Consider the following 24261-nt stretch of genomic DNA (forward strand, 5'->3'; position numbering starts at 1 on the left):
GCCGACGCGATTAATTTTAGAAAGGACTATTCACCCCCCTCTAGTCCGCCATCTCGACCCTTTCAATTGATATCAGAGCCCGGTCTCTCATTTGTGGTCTTCACCGACCCGAGAGAATGGCATCTAATGGGCTAGATGTTTGTGAGGCACACATTTTTTATGGCACAAACTTTGCACTTTGGAAAAATCACATGCTTGATCATTTTCGTGCAAAGGGACCTAAATTTTGGTGGGTTGTCACAAGTGGTCTCACCCATATCTTGGATCATAGAACTCTAACCAAAGCTCAAAGAGTCCTCTATGAATTTGATGCATATGCTTGTTGTTTTCTATTGGATGCTTTACATTTTGATTTGATGAAGCAAGTAAACTACAAGGGGACCGCTCGTGAGATATGGGAGTCCATCAAGGAAACCTTCGGTGATTCCTCCACATGGAATGATGGCAAATTCAAGAAGGAGGTGCATGAGTGTGTTGAGCATAACCACAATTTGGTGATTGTGGAAGATTGCTCTACCCCATGGTCAAGTGATGATGATGATGATCGATCCACTACAAGTTCACTTGACAAGGTTGATGATGATGCCACAAGTGTTGCAAGTGATGATGCTACCACATGCACACTTGATGGTGATGATGGTTCATGCTCAAGCCTTGATGAAGATGCTACTACAAGCTCTCTAACTACATCACCACATTGCTTCATGTCACAAGGTGACACCAAGGTAACAAATGATAATGTGGTTGATCATGTTGATTCATATGATGAGCTTGTTAGTAGACTTGCTAGCATGATCATGTCTTTAGAAAATGAGAAAGCTAAAATATTGAAATTAGAAAATAAAAACTCTTTTCTAAAGAACTCTTGTGAAGAACATAAAGACTTACTTGATGCTTATAAATCTTCACATGATAAGCTTAAATTGAATCATGAGACACTACTTGCATCTCATGATGAATTATTAGAACAACATGCTTCTCTCATTAAAGTATTTACAAAGAAACTTAAAAACAATGAGAGTTCATCACATGGGTCAATTGATCAATCACATACTATTGCTAACCCTTGTGATGTAGGCAAGAAGCATGTATCCACCTCTTGTGATGATTTATTAGATATGCCATGCTCTTCACATATAGATGCTTGTTCTACTTCTATGTCTTGTGAGACTAACCTTTTGAAGGAGAACAATAAGCTCAAAAATGAAGTGAAGAAATTGAGCAACAAGTTAGAGAGGTGCTACAACTCAAAAGTCACCTTTGAGCACATGTTGAAGACTCAAAGAAACTATGGTGACAAGTGTGGCCTTGGCTTCAAGAAGAAGATGACAAAGGGTAAAAGAAAGAGAGAAAGAATGATGAAGAAGCTACAACAAAGAAAGCTCTCTTATATCATGTGCTACCGGTGTCATGAAGCGGGACACCTTGCAAATGGTTGCCCAAACATTGAAAAGCTCAAGAATATAAAAGAAGAAGAGAGGCTAAAGCATGTCAAGTGCTTCAAGTGCCGCATTTGGGGTCATCTTACCTCAATGTGCCCAACCAAACAATTAGCGAAGCAACAAGTGAAGCCTCAACCAAAGCCACAAGTTGAGCGAGAGAAGACACCCCAAGAGCAAATCAAGATCAATCATGAAGATGGTGATTTGATGATAAAGAAGAAGAAAACAAGAAGGGGTGGAAAGACAAGGCATCCAATGCAAACTCAAGATGCCAAGATGATAAGCAAGAATGAAGATGAGAAGAAAGATCATGCTCACATCATGTGCTTCAAGTGTGGAAGTGTGGGACACTTTGCCTCTAAGTGTCCTACCAAGCTTGAGAAGAAGGCTCAAGCAATCCATGAGAGGCAAGGCAATGAGAAGCACCACATGAGCAAAGAAGAAAAGGCTTAATCAAAGAGAAAGTGCTACTCATGCCGAGAAAGGGGACACATGGCACATTCATGTCCCCTAGGTAACACTCCTAAGCCTATTTCAATTGTTGATAATAATGTGCTTAGAAAGGATGGCAATGGTACCTCATTGATTGCAATTGCAAAACATCCCGCTATTCATACTAAGGCATTGCCTAAGTATGTTGCTCCTAACTTGAGAGGACCTAAACTAGTTTGGGTACCATCAAAAAGTGGATGATTGATTGTAGGTACCATCAGCATTGGAGACTTGATTCAATTGATCTCTCATTGTTCATCATATGTTGAATCGAGTTATGAAGCTTAGTGTTCATCCAAACCCAATGCTAATTAAAAATTAGATGAAGTCCAAGTGCTACAACATACAAGTGTCATATTCAAGTTGTGGTGATTTATTGGATTATTTGATGACTTACAAATAATTGAGTTAAAGCTTGCTAGTTGGATGATCATGAGCTAACCAAGGTATATCTCTTGTTGATCATTTCATTTGGGTGCATATAAGTTGATTGAATTGGATAAATATACAATGTTGCTTGCTATGAGATGTTTGAATGGATAATTGATTAGTAGTCAAGTTTGGATTGATTTGTGTTGGATAAGTTCATAAGATGACTTTTAGTAAGTGGTTTGAATGGATATATGTCTTATGAAAGTATTCAAACAAGTTAGTATCAAGTTTGATTCATATTTGATGAAGAATAGCTCAATTGTTGAAATCTGTCCTATATTGCAAAATCCGAGCTAGCTGTGAACTTAGCCATGTTTGAGTATTGAAAACTTATTGGATTGGCATAAAAATTGGTTTACATGCTCTAGACTTATGGTATAAGATGCTTTACAATTTTCATGAGAATTGGATAAGAAATGCTTCGGTTTTGGAGTGGATCTTGTCAGCTATAGTACAGCAGTTTTCAGCATGTAGCAGTGGTGGAAGAATTGATATATAGCAGCAATCTAGAAGTCAAATGAAGCTCAAATTTTTACAGCTACTAGATAACTTAGTAAAGAACATCTCCACCAAATTTTGTGGTATTTGGATTTGTACTTTAGGAGATATGCTTATTTCTTTAAAGGGTACAAAATCTATCAGAAAAGTGACAAATATTGGATTGATCTAGAGTCACTTTGATTGAAAGGTCCTCAAGTTGGAAACATGTTTACAAGTGTTTGAGATACCTAAATTTAGTTTTGAGATGATCTAGAAGCATGACAAGATATGAGTACAAGGCCATTTGTTTGTGGAGTGTACTTTGCACACCTTTGGTACTCAAGATGAAGATCAAGATCAAACTCAAGTTGAAGATGAAATTTAAGTTCTAGATATGATTTGAGATCATTTGGTAGAAAGAAAAGGACTTAAACAAGAAGAAAGAAAAGGACTTAAAGAAGGAATCAAGGTTACTCATCAAGTTAAGTCCATCACTTGGATCAATCTATCAAGTCATTTCAAGTGAGTGTCAAGAATGATTCTTGGAGAGAGGTCACTTCTCCCTAGTGTAGGAGCTTGCCGCCTATGTATAGGAAAACCAAATGTGGTATTTGGAAGGCTAACATGGAAGTGGTGATCCAAGGAACATTTGAGATGTTTAGTTGAAGCAATCAAAAGGGTTGATCAAGAAAAGCAAGCAACACCCAAAAAAGAGCTAGTCATGATATTTCAATTGGTATTCACAAATTGATACTCTCATACAAGCAAAGATCAAAAGATAAAGCAAGTCAATCACAACAAGAAAGTGCACTTAATCATAAGTGGTATTCATTTCATATGAGTGAAGAATGAAATTCAATATGGTATCAATTGGTCTTCACCAAGCTTATAATTGGACTTCATATTGCTATTGGAGTAATGAATTAGAATCTATGTGACTATCCTCTACTCCAACATAGCAAAGGTATCATTGTAATGTGCATGATCATTTCATTCCTTACTAGTATGCGGTTAGTGCATATAGTACACGCCTCATAGGATCATACATAACAAATGAAATGTTTAAATTCATAGCCTACCACTATTGTTTGAATGATTACTTGATCTAGTGGTTAGTATATGAATTTGTTCATGAGCTAGTGAACCCAAGTACTTGACTTAATTTAGATTGCTAACAAGTGACAAGTACAATATTGGCAAGATAACCCTTGCAAGAGGTGTGAAGAAGCTTGTCATTGGTTCAAACCGGGCTTGGAAGCTTAGGCAAATTAATTTAGTTCAAGTCAATATTAGAAGCTCATGATAGTGATAAGAGTACAAGCACAAGACAACAATGCAAATGGATATCTAGTTTGTTTGTTTCAAATAGTATCTAGACTCAAGTATCAAGAATCTACAAGTGATGTCTAGATCAACTCACAAGTGATATCCTATAAGTGGTACTCATGAAGATAGCAAATGTTCATGAAATGATCTTTATTGATAAATCAAACAAGTGGTTCCATACTAGAAGATTCTCTCAAATGGTATTCACTTCCTACAAGTGGTATCTATACATAGTATCAATAATGTAAGACGATGGTTCCACAAGTGATCATCAAATAAAGAATGCATCCCTCACCTACAAGAGCTCAAATGTATCAATTGAATGACCCATGCTATCACAAAGGGGAGTTGTCACACAAATTAATAACAAGATCAAAGAATCTAAGTGTGGTATCTCAAGAAGCCCTACACAAGTTACAAGTGGTATCTACAAATGGTGTCATTCCAACAATCAAGTGATGTCTATAAAAAATACAAGACTCAAGCCTCAACCATCTACCCAAAATGCATACCTTTGCATCAATAAGAAGCTCACCTTTTATGAAAATTGATGACAAAGGGGGAGAGATTGTACAAAGATATGAAAGCTTTTGTAAGGGGGAGAGATAAATTGTGTAAGGGGAGAGATAAGATATGAAAGCTTAGGAGGTTGGACATGGACATGGACAAAGAGGGAGCAACATTGAAAAAAAGAGAAGGATCAAAATTCTTGGACAAGAGAAGCACACAAGTAGGGAGAGCAAGCTCATGAACTTTGATTGATTGCATTTGATATGTGCATATTCATGTGCTTGCTTGCATTGCATAAACTTTCAAATTCAATATGCATGCTTGTGTGGTGTATGCTAGTTGTAGAACTTGAATGATGATTTGATAACTAGCATGCATAGGATGATAGCTAGACACTTGGTATGCTTTGCAAGCAATGCTAGTACCTTGCTTTTAATGTTGATCTCACAAGGTATCTAGTGCTTTTATTTCCAAGTGATATCTAGCTAACCATGGTGCTAAGGATGAACTTAAAGGTGCAACTCTGATTGGTACACGCTTCAAAGGTTTATTCTATACACCTTAGCATCATTTTGTAGTAATTACTCTCCCACATTTTTAATCTATGCATATGTGCAAGCTACAATCCAAACTCTTAGCACATATGTAGGGGGAGCAATTGCTACCATTTGGGGTTCATGAAACTTGTCCAAAATCATTTTCACATGGTAAAATTGCTTGGGCAAGCAACATGAATCCAAAAGAGCTTAATTTCCATATCTTTGTAGAGTTGTCATCAATTACCAAAAGGGAGAGATTGAAAGGTCCTTGTTTGGTTTTGGTAATTGAGTGACAACCTAGGTGGACTAATTGTGTTTATGTGAGATATATAGGTGATTAGTCCATAGGTACATATGTGTGAGCAACATATGCCATGAAGGTGAAAATGGCTTCAAAATGTTGCAAAGCTCACACATGTGATGATGAAGGAGCTTAAATGCACATGAGATATGACATTGAGTCATGTGATCAAGGTGGAGAAGATCAAGACAAGACTTGGCTTGATGGACCAGTTGCAAGCGTGAAGGGTAAGTCTAAGGCTTTGGAGTAATGGACCGCATGGCGGTGAAGCTTAAGCAAGACTTGGCGCTGATGGATGATGGCAACGGTGAAGAGCAAGTAAAGTCAAGATCGATGAACCAATATGATCACATGATGATATGAAGTGGATCATATCATTGTTGATCATGTTGGTGCATGTGTTGCATCAACATTGGAGGAGATGGAATGGAATGCGCAAGGCAAAGGTATAACCTAGGGCATTTCATTTCACCGGTCATAGGTGTGTAGAGAAGTTTATGACCGGGTTTAGGATAGATGGCCATACTATCAAGAGGGGCAAACTTGTTTGCATATCGGTCATCTAGTGCCACTCGAGTGATCTAACTTTACATCGTCGCTAGGATCAAGTGGCGTGGCAAGTTGAGTGGCTAACATCCTTTGGGAAATGATTGTGAAAAGCTAACACACATACACATGGTGGTGTACACTTGGTGGTGTTGGCACATTTACAAAGGAGATGGAGTTGGAGTTGATGTGGATCAACTTGGTAAAGAAACTCCATAGGCAGAGTGTCCGCCCGTAGAGTGCGGACAGTCCGATGGTGCCACCGGCGCCCTACACAGAAAAGACAGAGTCTCACTAGGTGCACCAGACGCTAGCACTAGAAGTGATCGGACGCTGGCAGGGCGTGTCCGGTCAGGCTGACGCATGGTGACGCAGGAGCTGGAGTGTGACCGGACGCTGGGCTGCGTCCGATCAAGTGCGACCGGACGCGTCCGGTCAAGGTCGGTACCTTACTATAAACGACCGGATGCTAAGGTCCAGCGTCTAGTCAGTTGAAGCTGCTGCGTCCGGTCAGGTCAAGTGACCGTTGGAATCAGGACATGTGGCCGTCTGCGGGCGACCGGACGCTGAGGTCCAGCGTCCGGTCAATACGACCGGAGCGTCTGATCGACCCGACAGTTGCCTAGTGAAGGAGTAACGGCTAGTTTAGCCCTTGGGGCTATAAATAGAAGTGGCCTTCGGCCATGGCTAGGGCTGAGCACCTTGGGGGACTTTGTGTCCATGCTTAAGAGTGCTTAGGAGCCCTCTATCTCACACATACTTGATAGTGATCATTCGATTGTGTGAGTGAGCGATTCTAGTGCGATTGCATCGTGAGGTTGCATCGAGTGGCACTAGGTGATTGAGTTGCAAGCCAGTGGTGCTTGTTACTCTTGGAGGTTGCCACCTCCTAGACGGCTTGGTGGTGGTCTCCGTCGAAGCCCGCAAGAAGCTTGTGCGGCGCTCCGAAGAAGAGCTTGTGAGGGGCATTGTGCTCGCCCCGCGGGAGCCACGAAGAGCAACTTTAGTAAAGCGTGTCATTGAGCTACCCTCATTTCCAGGGTAGGTTCTTGCGGCGCCCGACGTGCGGCCTTGGCGGGTGATGCCAATTAGCCGTCGAACCACCAAGTGAGCGGTCGACACAATGGGAACTAGCGTGTTGGCAAACACGTGAACCTCGGGAGAAAAATCATCGTGTCAACCTTGTTCTTCCCGTTCGTTTGCATCTCCGTTACACAAGCTTGCGATTACTTTCATATACATTGAGCTTGTGTTGTTGCTTTTGCAATTAGTTAGCTTGTGTAGCTTGCTAGTTACCTTCTTGCTTATGTAGCATAGAAGTAGCTCCCTTGTGTGGCTAATTTGGTTTGTGTAACCTTGTTAGTCATATTGCTTAGTTTGGGTAGCTAAGTAATTGCGCTATCTAATTTGGCATTGGTTGCCTTGTTATTGAGCATTGCTAGTAAGCTTAGTTGGCTTTGTGCTTTTACTTACTAGCATATGTAGGAGCTCCCTTGTTGCTTAAAGTACTAGTGGCATAGGTTTGTGTGACCTTGCTCCTAGAATTGGTTAGGTGAGCTCTAGCTAGCCTGGTACCTTTGTTGCTTAATTAGTATCTTTAAAAGATGCTAGAGAATATAGATAGAGGGGTGTAGTCTTGGCTAGACCGATAGTTCTAATTCCGCACTTGTTTCGGTTAGCCGACGTGATTAATTTTAGAAAGGACTATTCACCCTCCCCTCTAGTCCGCCATCTCGACCCTTTCAAATAGCCAGTGCATTCTCAACAGATCGAGTCGCTGATGCAGCATTGATAGTGGAGTCATACTAGATACCGGCGATCAATGAACCTATCTCTTAATAGAGCGTGCCTTGAAACACCCACCATGTACGATCAGGATTGAGATAGAATAGTCATTAAACATGATCTAACGTCAAGAATCGAATTCGACCATAAAGATGTTTAGCTGACGATAGATCAGAACAACGTGACTAATAAATCTCAATCTAGATCAGGCAATTGGTGATATTGTATCAGCAAACTATTTAACACAATATCGATAACTTTGATTAATACTAGCGTTTATAAGAGATCAGTCATCTGTTGCAGCCTTGTAAAGGTTGATACGAATTGATAACCAATCTATACCGTGATTTGTAAGAGATTAGTCGTCTATTGCAGCCTTACAAACAACAATATAGATCGATAACTAACTTATACCGTGACTTGCAAGAGATCAGTCGTCTGTTGTAGCCTTGCAAGTAACAATACAAGTCATGACAGATATTCACAAACAAGCCGGAGGTCAGGTCGTCCGATGTAACCCTGCTTGCCCAAAGAACTCATCGAAATCTACTCTACTCCTACTCCTAAGGGGTGGCGTAAGCCGAAAAGTAAAGGTACTTGTTTGGTTGATCGATAAGAGATATCTATTACAACAGTCGGGGTCCAATATTTATACCCGAGGCTTGACTACGAGTTCTGGTCGAACAAGACCGATCTCAAACTTGGAAAATAAAATAAAGTTTCCTAAATTACGATAACTTGGACCTCAATCTTTCCCTTCTATGAAGTCCGACGTATCCTCTCGCTTTCTGCCTTGTCATGCTTGTCAATGGGGCCCATTCCCCTGATATGATGCGTCATCTTACTTATTTGACGGCAACTTTGGTTAGCCGATCTTGTTCAATATTTTAGCTTTCCTTTGAGAAATTGAGACCTCGGGGTCCTTTTCTCTTGAACCAAATTTTGGTGTTAACAACGCACATTTCATACCTTTAGCTCATCCATTTACTGCTCTCACGGTGGCCATATTATTCCTCTCCAGTGTATACCGTCTCCATGGCCTGCCGACGTCCATTGTGTCTGACCGCGATAGAGTGTTCACTAGTCAGCTGTGACCAGAGCTCTTTCGTTTGGCTGGTGCCACCCTCAAGATGTCCTCAGCTTATCATCCGCAACCGGATGGATAGACAAAACGCGTGAACCAATGCATGGAAACGTTCTTACAATGTTTTGTTAGTGCTTGTCTAGCTAAGTGGCTCGATTGGATCTACCTTGCCGAGTCTTCGCTGAGTTATTCCCCGTTCTATGTTCTGTATGGTCATCATCCTCAGCATTTCGGGATTTCTGAGGACAATGCAGCTCACTCTGTTCCTCTGGATGATTGGATGAAGGAGAAAGCCGTGATGAACACACTGATTCAGCAGCATCTAGCTCGGGCTCAGAAGCGAATGAAGACACAGGCGAACAAATTTCGTTCTGAGCACCAATTTGCAGTGGGCGACTGGGTGTATCTAAAGTTGCAGCCATACGTCTAGGCATCCCCGGCGCCACGCGCAGAAGCTTGCCTTCAAATTCTTTGGCCCCTTTCAGGTCATCTCCCGCGTGGGCGACGTCACGTACAAGCTCAGGCTCCCGGAGGACTCCGCGATCCACCCCGTCTTCCATGTGCCCCAGCTCAAGACGGTGGTACCTACATCTCACTCTGTGGCTGTCCTGCCCCACACTCTCGACGGGCTGCAGATTCCTGTGAAGATCTTGCTGCGGCGCGTCCACACCTCCGACCACGACGTCGTGCCGCAGGCAGTGGTCTAACCTCCCGCGCTCGTTGGCCACCTGGGCGGACACTGAAGCGCTACGACAATGATTCCCGCGTGCCCCTCCTTGGGGACAAGCAGGTCTTCGTCGAAGAGGGGATGTCAGCATCGCCGAGGGGCTGGAACATGACATGGTCACCAGCTAGGCGGACGCAGCGGGACCAGACCGCGACGCGGTCACCGCGAACCAGGACGAGCCAGGACTCAGGAGAAGCGACCGAGCCAAGCGCGCCAATGTGCGAATCGGTGGGCACGAATGGGTGTGAACCATATGCTAGACACAGCTGCGGCTGTGGATTCACACCGAGACCGAGGCCTTGTATAAATACCGAGCGAGAGATGAGGAAGGACAACAACTATTATCACAAACAGATCAATACTAAGCCTTCCTCTGCCCTCTATCTTGCGTGTATATGCTTCCTGCTCCTTTCTTCTTCCCCAATTATCCTCCAATTCTTCCCAATTCCTTCCCCTGCGAACTTTGATGCTAACATGCTCGTATCCAAACCTGGCGGGCGGCGGTGCTAATAATCAAAGCCCCAGGACGTACACACGTCTCGGCACGAGTGAGCCACCCAGCGTCAAGTGGCACTGTCAAAGACCGCCACTACTACCTCATATATATCCTCGTGCACGTTAGCCACGTACCATCATATCGGTCGGGGCGGTGGCCATGACGATTGACGACAAGGGAGTTCTTGGCGCGGAGTTCATGCATGGACTAGCAGCGTGCAGCGCCCGACCTGCTCCACACCTCGCGTGCGACGGTCGCGTCAAGTCTACATCTACGTTCTAGCGATTTGGGATTTTGATTATTGATAACCACAAGTGTTATGAGTAATATCTATTTTATAACGGGATTTATATTTGAGTTAGTTACAAGTTGCTTGCATTGGCTATGGCTACAAGTATTTTTGCCCTCCAAAATTTGGATTGATGCTTGAAGTACTGTGCAAATAATATTCGTGGAGACTAATTAGTGACAAATACTATAGAGCGAATGTAGCTTCAGGTTTGACGCTTAGAGATATTTATTTATTGTAGTGTGTATTAAGGTTTTTGTTTTTTTCCTTTGGTCCATTGCTATAGAAAGTTTATTATCGCTAGGTCTAAAATCCTTATCATCGTCGGTTTTGCCTTTCGACGATGAAAGTGGCCAGCGGTAATAAATTTCATCCCCATCGATTTTCAAACCGGTGGTGAAAATGATGATCACCGCCGACTCTTTTATATCAACCGGCGGTGATGACTAGAAAAAAAAAACAAAAAATGTAGCTACTAGCAGGCTGAGCCCTCTTTCAGCTTGCTGCTGACTCCATAGTAGCAACATCATCACTCGCTGAATCTGCATCGCCGTCTTCTCACCTTGGCCTGCCGCCACCGCCAGATCTAAGAGAGTGGGAGAGAGACTAATATATGAGAGGGATAGTAAGATAGAGAGGATGAGGAACTTACCTCATGCCCGTGGTGGTGTACTGGAAAGAGGGGTGTTGCCACCAAGACGCCAGCACCGATAAAGAGAGGGTGTGACCCCGTGCTGGGGCGCCGCCGCCATGGTGCGCCGAGGAAGGGGTGCTATTATATAAGTACTACTCCACAATCCATAATATATTTGTATAATTTTTACTATTTATCATACCGATTTAGAGGTTAGCAATTACTTCCTCCGTTTACAAAAGAATATAATTCTAGCACAATACCAGCTTAAAGTATCTCCAGTTTGACTAATCATATATAAAGCTATTAATATTTATGATATCAAATAAATAACATTAAATCTGTCGCAAGATATATTTTTTATAATATGCGTATCTAGTGTCGTAATATTAATATATTTACCTATATATTTATCAAACTTTAATTACTTTAACAAAGAATATATAGAATTGATTTTTTTGACTGAGGTATAAAAAACCCGTCGATGAGTAGCGTTGTAAATTCAAAGGTGCCCTTCCTACCACACCATAAACGCAAGAGGTGTCAGCAGGATAGACGAATGAAACCGGATGTGCCCTGCCCTGCCACCAAAGATCCCTTTCCTTCTTTCTCTCTCCTCACCGTGCCCGCTGCTGAGCAGAGCTGACTTTTGCTCCGCCTGCCTGCACTTTGCCTTGCCCCCAGCCTCATATTTCTCCTTCTCCCCCCTCCTCCTCCCTGTAGCTGTAGCTGTAGCTTTCACCCCACTCACCGCGCCTCCCTCCCCCTAATCTCCTCCGCTCCCTCCCGAATTGGGCCAATAGCCTGCTTCCAGTTGCGGCGTCGGTCAGGGAAGACCCGTCCCGGCCCGCAGATCGGGGGAGGAGCTCCCTGCTCCCCCTCGCCGGCTCGGCCGCTTCCCCGCCGCCGGTCTCTCTCCCGCGGAGGCGTCAGCGTCGCCGATGAGCTGCTTCGTCTGCTTCGGGTCGGCGGCGCAGGACGGGGAGGCCAGGAAGCCCCCCGCCGCTGGCGCCGGCAAGGACGCCCCGCCGGATCGCGCGGTGGCACGCGTCGGATCAGGTACGCTACGGCGGCTGGACCTGGACCTGGATCTCGGACCCGTCCCTCCCTCCCTCGCTCCGCTCTGCTCTTTCGGCTAGTCTAGGCTTGCTCCCCGTTGCTTGCTAGGCTAGGCTAGGCTAGTCTACCTGCGCGTGCGCGTACGGCGTGCCACGAGCTCCGTGGGTAGAATCAGCTGCGATCGTTCCGGTGAGACACTAGTGGCGGCTGTGGATCGGGGGAACCCTGCCTTGTGCTTCGTTTGTTTGGTCGGGGAAACCACGGGAACCGGTGCTGGTGGTGTTGGGTTCTCATTTCCTTTGTGCCTCTTGGCATTTAACTCTACCTCCAGCGTTACTGCGTTACCAGTGCGCGTCGTCCGTGAAGAGTGTCTGAAACCGCGTTGGGCTGTCTGGATACAGACATATGGTGTCCGGACTCCGAAGTAGTAGGAGTATTTGTTTTCTGGGTATGGGTGCCACGAATCTCAGTACCTATTCAATATCGGTGACCTGGTACAAACTCATGGATACGTTGCTGCAGCCCTTGGAATTTGTTAATAGTCGATAGGATTTAGGTATTCTGCTGTTTAGACTATTGGGATGTGCTTGGACTCTACACAAGAGTATTTTTTCCCCCACCTAGGCAGCTCCCTTCCTAGCTGTGTGTGTGCTGTGCAAATTGTGTAGTGATTTGGTGGTTTCATATTGAGAAATGCTGGATGGGTTATGGTGGTGGCCTTCTGCAGTGTAGGTAAAAGATCAGGGATGGGGGTGTATTATATAATAGCTATATAGGTTGTACTTGCTCCGCCTTGACATTTGATCCGTGTGATCTTGATGTCAAGCTTAGCTATTGATTCATGAACTGAACTTTCTTTTCTTGGGCCGACGCCATAGCTTCTTACACAACATTTTTGCTGCTGTGGGGAAGAGGAACATACGAGGATAAAACACCTATTTTTATGAGTCTATTTATACAACCAAATGTATCCTTCAAAGTGCAATGGACCATCTAGAATCGTAGGGGATGTGTTTGGACCCTACACCAAAGTTTTTTTCCCCACCTAGACAGCTCTCAATGTGTGTGATGTGCAATTTGTCTGCAGTGATTTGGTGGTTTTATATTGTAAAATGTTGGATGGGTTATGGTGTCCTTCAGCACTGTACAAAAGAGATCAGTGATGGGGGTTTATAGTCATAGGTAGTACTTCCTTGCCCATTACATCCTTGTGATGATGCCTCGACCGAACTTTCTTGGGTTGGCTGCATAGCTTCTTACACGGTTTTATTGTTGCTGCAGGGATGAGGAACATACTAGGATAAAACAACTGCTATTATGAGTCTATGTACAAGTAAATGTATCCTTAAAAGTTAAAAGTGAAATGCACCATCTAAAGTTGCAGGGGATATTATATTCGTATTTTGCCTTTGTTCCACGCTAGGCTATTACTTAAGCGCTGAAGCAGTTAGGGGCCACGATAGAGGCAAAGCGTCGCCCTGTCGCCTTATGCGCATGCCGCCACCCACTCGATTGCGCCATCTCCCACTCGATGCTGCTCCTATCCCACTCGATTCTGCCTTCTCCTGCTCGATTCCGCTGCTGCTCGCTTGATTTCTTCCATCCTCACTTGCCAATCGCTCAATCTGGAATGGGACGGTGTTGGCGGTTGGTCTGAGGGCGCAGGACAGTGATGGAAGTGAAAGAAATTGGAGAGGTTGCGGTTGGCGGCAGCGCATCTGGAGAAGACAGAGACTCAGAGAGGGAAGCAAGAGTAAGGGTGGGGCAGGAGTGGAGGCGGAGGCGGAGGCAGAACAACAGCTCTGGAGAATGAGTGAGCGAGTGAGTGAGTGAGGGATGCCTCTGGATCGTGATGTATATGCAGGCGAGGGGCACATGGGCTGCCTGGTGGACTGAGCCAGCCCACTTCTTACCCTTCCTTCCTTCCTTCTTTTCCTTTTCTTTTTTCCTATTCTTCCTCCTTCATGCTGATGTCTTGCATTTCCTTACCTTAGTATGGCCTCGCCTCGCCTCACGCCTCACTCACCAAAGTGGTATTGAGTCGCCATGGCTCGCTTTACCGCCTTGATAACCATGGTTCCACATTTCTATTGATATAGTTCTACTTTTCTGAGTTATGCACCCTTTTTAAATGTTGAATCTGTTGAACGTAACTGCTACTGATCCAATGTATGTTTTCTTTCTTCTTGCTTAGATAAATCAAGATCACAGGGTGGACCAGACTCTAAGAAGGATCTAATCATCCATAGGGATGGGAATAGTCAAAATATTGCAGCACAGACTTTCACTTTTCGTGAACTTGCTGCAGCCACTAAGAACTTCAGGCAAGATTGCCTTTTAGGGGAGGGAGGTTTTGGTACGTGTATATAAAGGACGCTTGGAGAATGGGCAGGTAAGTCTCTCTGAAAGATGCATTGACATTTTGTCTGTAAAGCTAAACCCTCTCAAATTTGACTCCTGAATTGAAACAGCAAGTGAAATGTTGGTAGACAATGCTAACATAACGATTATACTTACGCCCTGGATTAGTCCTGGATACTAACAGAGTTTTACTTCTCAGGCTGTTGCTGTGAAGCAACTTGATCGTAATGGTCTCCAAGGAAATAGGGAATTTCTGGTTGAGGTTCTCATGCTCAGTCTCTTACATCACACTAACCTGGTCAGTCTAATTGGATACTGTGCTGATGGTGACCAACGCCTTCTTGTTTATGAGTTTATGCCATTGGGATCACTAGAAGATCATCTGCATGGTTTGTGTATCTCCTCTTTGTCATCTAGTCTTCCGAATATTCCATGAGTGCCTGTAGCAATGTAATGAAGCATAGTGGCATGCTTCATCTGACTGTTAAATCCATTTTATATATAGCATGACTATAACTGTGTGCTTAGGTTGATACTCCCTCCTGTTCCAAATTATAAGTCGTTTTGACTTTTTTGGTTCATCCATTTTGCTATGTATCTAGACGTATTATTATATCTAGATGCATAGCAAAATGGATGTACCAAAAAAGTCAAAGCGACTTATAATTTGGAACGGAGGGAGTAGATCGTAATTCTTGGTTCAGCTTAAAATGATAAGCATATATGTTGTACTACTAATGGGCCTATCATATAAGGTAGGGGTGCTAAATTTTTATATCGTGTGCCTGGCCATGTAATTTTTTTTATACGCTATCTATAAATAAAAAACAACCAAAAGCAAACAAACTCGACTAGAGGGAGAAACGTCCCCCTGATTTTGTTCTTAAGAAGTTTGTGCTAGCCTTCGAACCTGAACTGGTGATGGGGGTTTCATCAACCCCCAGACTTCATAGGTCTAACCAGTGTAACTCAGGAGAAGTTGGCTTTTCATAGGCTAAAATGAATCTGTTGATGTTTGCCTGGGACTTTTGTGTGTATTTAGTGAGACCTTTGGATGAAGCTTGCTGTGAACATAAAAGTGTTTTTTTTAAACAAACGAACATAAAAGTGTTAAACCATATGTAGACAGTTCCTTCTGACTAGAGTTGGTATTCTTTTTCTTTCTTTCCTTCCTTTTTTGCTCTTCCAATTCTTTGCAGTCAGCTCACGGTCTTGTAACTGAATAGTATTTATTTGTATAGATCTGCCACCAGATAAAGAACCTCTTGACTGGAACACACGGATGAAGATAGCTGCAGGTGCAGCTAAGGGCTTAGAGTACCTTCATGACAAGGCAAGCCCTCCAGTTATTTACCGAGATTTTAAGTCGTCAAACATTCTTCTTGGAGAAGGATTTCATCCGAAGCTATCAGACTTTGGCCTTGCAAAACTTGGTCCAGTTGGTGACAAGACCCATGTTTCAACACGTGTGATGGGTACATATGGCTACTGTGCTCCAGAATATGCAATGACTGGGCAGCTGACAGTTAAATCCGATGTTTATAGCTTTGGTGTCGTGTTCCTTGAACTCATCACAGGGCGTAAAGCAATTGACAACACCAAGGTCCAGGGGGAGCAAAACCTAGTGGCATGGGTATGTTTCTATCTTATTTCATCGCATGTAGCCTTTTTTTTATGTCAGTAAAGCACCTATGTGTGCTTATAAATGAATGCCTCATAGTTCTTCCAACTCATCTGAAACTGCTATCTGATAGATTGATACTGCCACAGCCTTTAAAACAGAAACGTCTGTTTGTAGACAGTTTTATCTGGACAACTAATACACTTCATATAATCTGCAGGCTCGTCCACTGTTCAAGGACCGAAGGAAATTCCCTAAAATGGCTGATCCAATGCTTCAGGGCCGCTTCCCTATGAGGGGTCTATATCAGGCCTTGGCTGTTGCTGCCATGTGCTTGCAAGAGCAAGCTGCTACACGCCCTCACATCGGGGATGTCGTCACTGCTCTCTCATATCTCGCTTCTCAGGCATATGACCCAAATGCCCCTGTTCAACACAGCCGGAGCAATTCATCAACCCCCAGGGCCAGAAACCCTGCTGGATGGAACGAAGACCAGCGCAGTGTGCGCTCGCCTAATAATCATCATTCTCCAGACCCGCGGCGGAGGGATGCGGCCAGGGCATCCAAGTATGGAGCAGAGGTTAGCAGGACTAGCTCTACCAGTGACTCTGGCCGACGATCAGGCCTGGATGACATGGACCTGACCGGGTCGCAAGTGGGAAGTCCAGCTCAGACCGGAAGAAGAAGAGAAGCTCCAAGGGCCACTGACAGACAGCGCGCTGTCGCGGAGGCCAGGGTGTGGGGGGAGAATTCAAGGGACCGAACAAATGGCCATGGTAGCTTCGACAGCACACATGAGTGAAGCCGTCAGGTTCCATTCCAGGCATCATTCCAGACCCGCCATGGGTTGAGTTCACTCATCAGCTCCAGTCGGATCCCCGATCTTGGGACATGGCGCCGGTGCCACTTGGTCCCGAGTGTCTGTGAATAAGGCTTTTCTTGCCCTCCTGTGGCAAATGCAATTCTCCTGGTGTCCATTCCTTGCGAATGTGACATGTGTCATGCTTTCGGGGAGCCTCAGGAGGAGCCTGTAGGATTCAGTCAGAGGTAGACAGGTGAGTGAAGAGAGGTGGGGCGCGGAGTCACATTGCCACATTGGTGAGTTGTTTTTGTTTTGGCGGCTAAATGCTGAGTATGTTCAACTGCATGTATCCTCTTTGTCGCCCTGTTCGCTTGGTTTATAAGCCGTACTTTTTCTACCAACGAACAGTATTTTTCTCTCACAACAAATCAGAACAGTACTTTTAGCCATGGCTTATCAGCCAAGCGAGCAGGGCAACATGTGTATGTGTATGTGTATGTGTATGTGTATGTGTATGTGTAAGAGCAATTGTGTCAGGCTTGGCTACCTGAGAGGCCTTTGAAGCTGCTGCTGCTGCTGCTGCTGGCCAGCTGCTTCTTCCTCCCCCCTTTGGGAGTTCAGAGCTGAAATGTAGGATAGGCGATGTTGTTGAGTAGTACAGCAACTGTTTTATGTTAGAGTTGCCGCTTCCCAGAACAGTTGCATATATCTGTATGACCATGTTGTGATCCTTGCGCGGCGCGCCAATCCGTGCTGACGACTGCTCTGCACGCGTCGGGCCGCTCGGCCGCCCGGGGCGGCGGCTGGCCGGCCGGCCGGCGGCAGATTGGCATTGGTGGCCGCACGGTTTGCCGAAGCCGCCGGCGTGGCACACCTGGGTGGGCAGGTGGCGCTGGTACGGCGGCGATTCAGCGCTGACCATACCACATCGGCATCTGAACAATTGTGAACGAAGACGATGAAGAACAGAAGAAAAGAGGCCAATTTGATGATGATCACGGCAGCGGCAGGTAGCCATTTCGCCAAGATCCGAAATCACTGGCTGGTGCGCGGGACCAGGGCCCATATGTCAGGTTATGTTTGACTCGCCTACCCTACCCACCCATCGCGGCGGCTGGCCGTGTAGGTCCACCGCGGGGGTTGGTGAGCGCACCGCACACAAACGCGATTCGCGCAGCCCTGCCGCGCCTGCAGTGCAGGCTTGGGATTTGGCCCTTGGCCGGACGTATTGGCGCTGCTCTCCGCACTCGGCACTCTCCCTCCACCGCGCTGCACTTCAGGGGCGACGCACGGCCGAGCGCGCCTCGATCCAGATCTAACCCCTCGGTCCTCCCACCGCGGCCGCGCCCCCTCCCCTCGTCCGGGACCGGTTTGCACCTTGTTTCGTTCGTCAATCATCGGCAGGATGCCCTAGCAGGGTAGCGCGGGCGAATCTGCTGTTACGTTACGTCCGGTTCTACTCGGGAGGAGACGACTTTTTTTTTCCAGCTTTGCCGTAATTTTCTTGTAGAGAAAAAGAAAAACAAAGGTCGGCTCAGTTTTTTAAGTGGAAACCGGGCAAAAAAAAAAAAGGGAAAATTGGTTTCATAGCATCGAAAGATCACGACATTTGGAAAATACCACCAAAAGATGTCCGTCACGGAAAATACCACTGAAAGAATGGTCCGTTACCGTCTAATAGCATTCTGTCACGCTATCTGCTGTCGCCGTGAATGCCTCCGTCCAGGAACCTTTCTTTCCCAATCCAGTGGCTCTCCGTCTAGCACAGCTGGTCCTGGGCGATGGAGCTGCCGGCCGGCTAGCGGCTATGGCCCCCCGCCTTCTCCTCCTCGCCGCCTTGGCCTTGGTATTCGTCGCGGCAGCTGGGCAGGGCGCCAAGACGGGTGCTGCCGTTGGCGCCTTCCTGCTCGACAAGCGGCAACTACACCGACGGCAGCTAGTACAAGAAGAACCTGGACCACTCCTGGCTGCGCTCCCCATGGCGGCCGGCGACAATGGGTGGTTCTACAACGGCACCGCCGGGACGGGGGGCGACCAGGTGTTCGGCCTCATCATGTGCTACGCCGACCGCAACGCGACGCAGTGCCTGGAGTGCCTCGCTATGCCCGGGCAGCCGGAACGTGAGCGCGGCGTACGACGCGTGCGTGCTCCGCTACTCGGACACCGACTTCTTCTCCGTGGCCAGCCGCGACGAGGCCTACTACTTCTACGTCATCTGGCCCAGCACCATCGACCAGGCAAGGCTCGAGGACGCGCGCTCCAGCCTGATGAACCGGCTCACCAGGACGGCCCCCGGCTCGCTGCTGTTCGTCGCGAACGAGAGCGCTCCGCTCGCTGGCTCGTCGGACTCGGTGTACGGGCTCGCTCAGTGCACGCGGGACCTGACGGCCATCGAATGCAGCTGGTGCCTCAACACGTATATCGCTCTGCTGCCGGGGAGGTTCCCGAACAACACCGGTGGCGCGCTCAAGGGTACAGCTGCTACGTCAGGTACATTATCGGCGCCTTCGACGTCACCCTGCCGCCACGTCGGACGGCGCCACCGCCGCCGACGGATTCTCCATCGGTCTCCATGGGTTTAGTGGTCGGTTTGTCTGCCGCCGGTGCTGCCTCTTTCTTGATAGTTCTATGCTTGTGAATCTGGTTCCTCCTGCACCAATGTCGAAAGCGCGCCCGGCAGACGATGGAGCGGGAGCTGGAAGAGGGCGGCGACGAGCTGGAGATGGAGGACGAGTTCGAGAAAGGGACCGGGCCAAAGCGGTTTCGCTACGGCGAGCTCGCCACTGCCACCGACAACTTCTCGGACAAGTAGAAGCTTGGAGAAGGTGGGTTTGGGTCCGTGTATAGAGGATTCCTCAAGGACATGGACCTTCACGTCGCCGTCAAGAGGGTATCGAAGGGCTCGAAGCAGGGGAGGAAGGAGTACGCCGCTGAGGTCAGGATCATCAGCCGGCTGAGGCACCGCAACCTAGTGCAGCTCATCGGCTGGTGCCACGGCGGCAGCGAGCTGCTCCTCGTCTACGAGCTCATGCCCAACGGCAGCCTCGACACACACCTGTACAGAGCCAGCGACGACGCTCTGCTTCCATGGCCAGTCCGGCACGAGATCGTGCTGGGGCTGGGGCCGGCGCTGCTCTACCTGCACGAGGAGTGGGAGCAGTGCGTGGTGCACAGGGACATCAAGCCCAGCAACGTGATGCTGGACGCATGCTTCCACGCCAAGCTCGGCGACTTCGGGCTGGCGAGGCTGGTCGACCACGGCCGGGGCTCGCACACCACGGTGCTCGCCGCCACAATGGGTACATGGACCCGGGAGTGCATGATCACCGGCAGGGCCAACGCCGAGTCGGACGTCTACAGCTTTGGCGTCGTCCTTCTAGAGACCGCCTGCGGCCAGCGGCCCCTGGTGCGTCGCCACGGCGAAGAAGACGTGATCCACATCGTGAAATGGCTTTGGGAATGGTACGGTAGAGGAGCCATCCTCGACGCCGCCGACACGCGGCTGAAGGGTGAGTCAACGTGCTGCGGCTGGAGGCACCGCTGAGCCTGCCGGCGAGGATGCCGGTGGCAACCTACATGCCGCCGCCTGATGCTTTATACTACACATCTTCCGTTACGACAGGCGGCAGCAGCAGCACGGGCACGGGCACCGGCACCACTCGGTCAAGCACGACAGAGACATCTACCCTGTTCAAATGACCAATGATCGGTGCTTCTGCACCCCGATGATTTTGAATGCAGAGCAGCGGTGGCGCTAAGCTCCGGCCTCCGGCACGGCATCGGCTTCGACGCGTGCGGGTGCTCCGTGCTGACCGCACTCGGCTCCGGTGTGGGGAGCTCTGGGCAGGCCCTGGTGCCCGTGGCTGCGACCTCCGGCGTCTGGCTGCTGCGGGCAGAGTCGCGGGCTAGTGCGGTGCACCTCCAATGGCGGCGGCTTCGGCGAGCCAGGGTGAGCGCGGTTCCGGCAACGTAGGGCGTTGGCGCTGGAGTGCTCGGCGGCAGTGTTCGAGGCAAGGACAGGTGCCGGGCTTGAGCTCCGACGTCCGTGGGACGAGGCTCACCACTGCAGGCGGCCTGCTCAGGTTGACGCGACGTACACGTCGTTTTTTTAGTGAAGCGGAGTCCACGGACGGATGCCAACGAACGATGTTAACAGCGAAACTAACGGAGTGCTAGATTGCAGAATGGATATTCACTTTCAATGGTATTTTACGGTACGATGAACTTTCGATGGTATTTTCTGAATCTCGTGTTCTTTCGGTGCTATGAAACCAATTCTCCCAAAAAAAACCACAAACACCACGGATTAGACGAGGTGCTCCAGCACCACCCTCAACTGCAGCACAACTGCCGACCAGCTAGCCACTCAGCTCTACTAACCACTCAACTAAACGACTAACTACTCGCTCCAAAGAACCCAACTAAGCTGAACACAACCCAACTAACAACTCTACTAACAACTTGACTAGCATAACTTACACGGCCACTAGCCACTAGCAGAACTATCACAACTAACCGAGTAGGCAACATCCTACTGGTGAAGCTGCTCTGAAAAAACTCATTCCCTGTGAGCTCCCAACTTGGCAGCCAGCTTCCTGGATGTGGCCTCTCATTCAAGTGACCAGTGAAGCAGCCTTTTTTGTTTGCTGGTAGTGGTAGCCATGGAAATCGGAGTCTTCGTTTCTGAAACTTGAATGGATACGCCTAGCCATGTCTCCGAATCTCTTAGGAATTGACGCCGTGGACGGGCTTTTTATGCAGGAGAAGATAGATTTCTTCTGTAGATTCGGCTACGGTTAAAATAGTCCTTTAGGTTACTGGGGTGAATTGAAACGCATACTACTGTGGTCCACCTCACCTAGCAGGGGAAGGGGAGTTCGGAGTTACCTTCGAAATCTTTTAACATGCTGTGTCAGACATCCTTGCCATCAGTCAGTCAGCTCATAGCACTCGGTCACTGCATTCATTTGAGGCCTGGTTTAGTTGGAACTTAAAATCCAAAAAAGTGCTACAGTACCTATCACATCGAATATTTGCGGCTCGTGCATGGAGCATTAAATATAGACGAAAAGAAAAACTAACTACACAGTTTGGTGGGAAATTACGAGACGAACGTTTTGAGCCTAATTAGTCCATGTTTGAACACTAATTGCCAAATAAAAATAAACGTGCTACAGTAGCCTAAAATCCAAATTCCTGAAACTAAACAAGGGCCGAATCTTTTGTTCACAACAAACTGCTAGCGCTAAGGATGACGCTTCTTCCTCCTGGTTCTTCACGTGCACGGCCAGGGATCTTTAATGGGTTGTTTGGTTTCGAAAAATGCTCGTTACCAATATGCCTTGTTTGAGGAACGGAATGGGTCTAGTCGCCGCCTTGTTCCTCGCGTGCGCATAATTAGTACAAACATGAGAGATGGTGTCGTCCCTTCAAAATTCACAGTATCTAGCTCATGATGGACTAGTATGCTCTGTCCCTCGCACCAGGCACTAATAGAGGTCCAAAGAAAGTGCATATCCTCTGTTACATTTGGACTGAGGTCTGTGTGGCCTGCATTCTGATTCATAAACCTGATGTTTTTGGTGCTTGTGTGTCCAGGTAGAAGATGGCTCTCACGAGAATTGGTCTCGCCGGCCTCGCAGTCATGGGACAGAACCTTGCCCTCAACATCGCGGAGAAAGGGTTCCCATCTCGGTCTACAACAGGACGACCTCCAAGGTTGATGAGACCGTGCAACGTGCCAAGGTGGAAGGAAACCTCCCCGTATTTGGTTTCCATGACCCCGTGTCCTTTGTGAGCTCCGTCCAGAAGTCCCGTGTCGTCATCATGCTCGTCAAGGCTGGGGCGCCGGTGGACCAGACCATTGCTACGCTCGCGGCGCACCTTGAGCATGGAGACTGTATCATTGATGGTGGCAATGAATGGTATGAGAACACGGAGAGGAGGGTGCCCGCAATGGCCCGTCCTTGATGCCCGGAGGCTCCTTCGAGGCATACAAGTACATCAAAGATATTCTTCTCAAGGTGTCTGCTCAGGTACCTGATAGTGGCCCATGCGTCACATATATTGGAAAAGGTGGATCAGGCAACTTTGTCAAGATGGTTCACAATGGAATTGAATATGGTGACATGCAACTTATCGCTGAGGCATATGATGTTCTCAAGTCGGTCGGTAAGCTCACAAACAGCGAACTGCAGCAGGTGTTCTCTGAGTGGAACAAGGGTGAGCTCCTCAGTTTCTTGATTGAGATCACGGCCGACATCTTTGGTATCAAGGATGAGCAGGGTGAAGGCTACCTGGTAGACAAGGTCCTGGACAAGACTGGGATGAAGGGAACTGGGAAATGGACAGTCCAGCAGGCTGCTGAACTTTCTGTAGCTGCTCCTACAATTGAGGCATCCTTGGACTCCAGGTTCCTCAGCGGTCTGAAGGACGAGCGGGTGGAGGCTTCCAAAATCTTCCAGGGTGACTACTCCACTGGCCTGCCGGTGGACAAGGCACAGCTGATCGAAGATGTGAGGCAAGCTCTCTATGCCTCCAAGATCTGCAGTTACGCACAGGGCATGAACATCATCAAGGCCAAGAGCTCAGAGAAAGGATGGGGCCTCAACCTTGGTGAGCTAGCGAGGATCTGGAAGGGAGGGTGCATCATCCGTGCCATCTTCCTCGACCGCATCAAGAAGGCTTACGATAGGAACTCCAACCTTGCCAACCTCCTTGTTGACCCTGAGTTTGCCCAGGAGATAATGGACAGGCAAGCTGCCTGGCGCAGGGTTGTCTGCCTAGCCATCAACAATGGTGTTAGCACCCCAGGCATGTCTGCAAGTCTGGCCTACGACTCATACCGCAGGGACAGGCTTCCTGCCAACCTGGTGCAGGCACAGAGGGACTACTTCGGGGCTCACACCTATGAGAGGGTTGACATGCCTGGTTCTTTCCACACCGAGTGGTTCAAGATCGCACGCAACTCCAAGATCTGAGTTGCTGCTCTGCTGACGGCACTTGCAACACGATAGAACATGATTTCGTGTTTACATATGCCGCCGTGTCGAGTAATCAATCATATACTGCTTGCAAGGGGAGGAACTGTGGTTTAATTTTATTTTCCATGCGCAGTGCTTAATTTAGGTCAGGAAGTCCAAAGTTGCTCCCATTGTTTTCTTGTAAGAGCTAAGCAGTACCAGATGAAGAACATTATATTTGCCGGAAATTTGCTGTTTATCTTTGTAATAACATGAATAAAAGCATTTTGACATGCTTGTGTTTAGTTCTCTGTCTGTTGGCCAATCAATATATTTTCCTGTGCCTTGACAGAAATTCTCTCCTGTAGTAGTT

The 24261-nt window shown here is 47.4% G+C and overlaps 3 pseudogenes; all 3 read left to right on the forward strand.

The window, feature by feature from the left end:
• Positions 1-11771: 11771 nt before the first annotated feature.
• Positions 11772-17448, forward strand: LOC136457081 (receptor-like cytoplasmic kinase 185; annotated as a pseudogene).
• Positions 17449-18555: 1107 nt separating this feature from the next.
• LOC136461323 (L-type lectin-domain containing receptor kinase IX.2-like) lies at positions 18556-20899 on the forward strand (annotated as a pseudogene).
• A 1310-nt stretch (positions 20900-22209) lies between these two features.
• LOC136457082 (6-phosphogluconate dehydrogenase, decarboxylating 1-like) lies at positions 22210-24199 on the forward strand (annotated as a pseudogene).
• Positions 24200-24261: the final 62 nt, after the last annotated feature.

The sequence above is a fragment of the Miscanthus floridulus genome, chromosome 6 (assembly GCF_019320115.1).
Source record: "Miscanthus floridulus cultivar M001 chromosome 6, ASM1932011v1, whole genome shotgun sequence".
NCBI lineage: Eukaryota > Viridiplantae > Streptophyta > Magnoliopsida > Poales > Poaceae > Miscanthus > Miscanthus floridulus.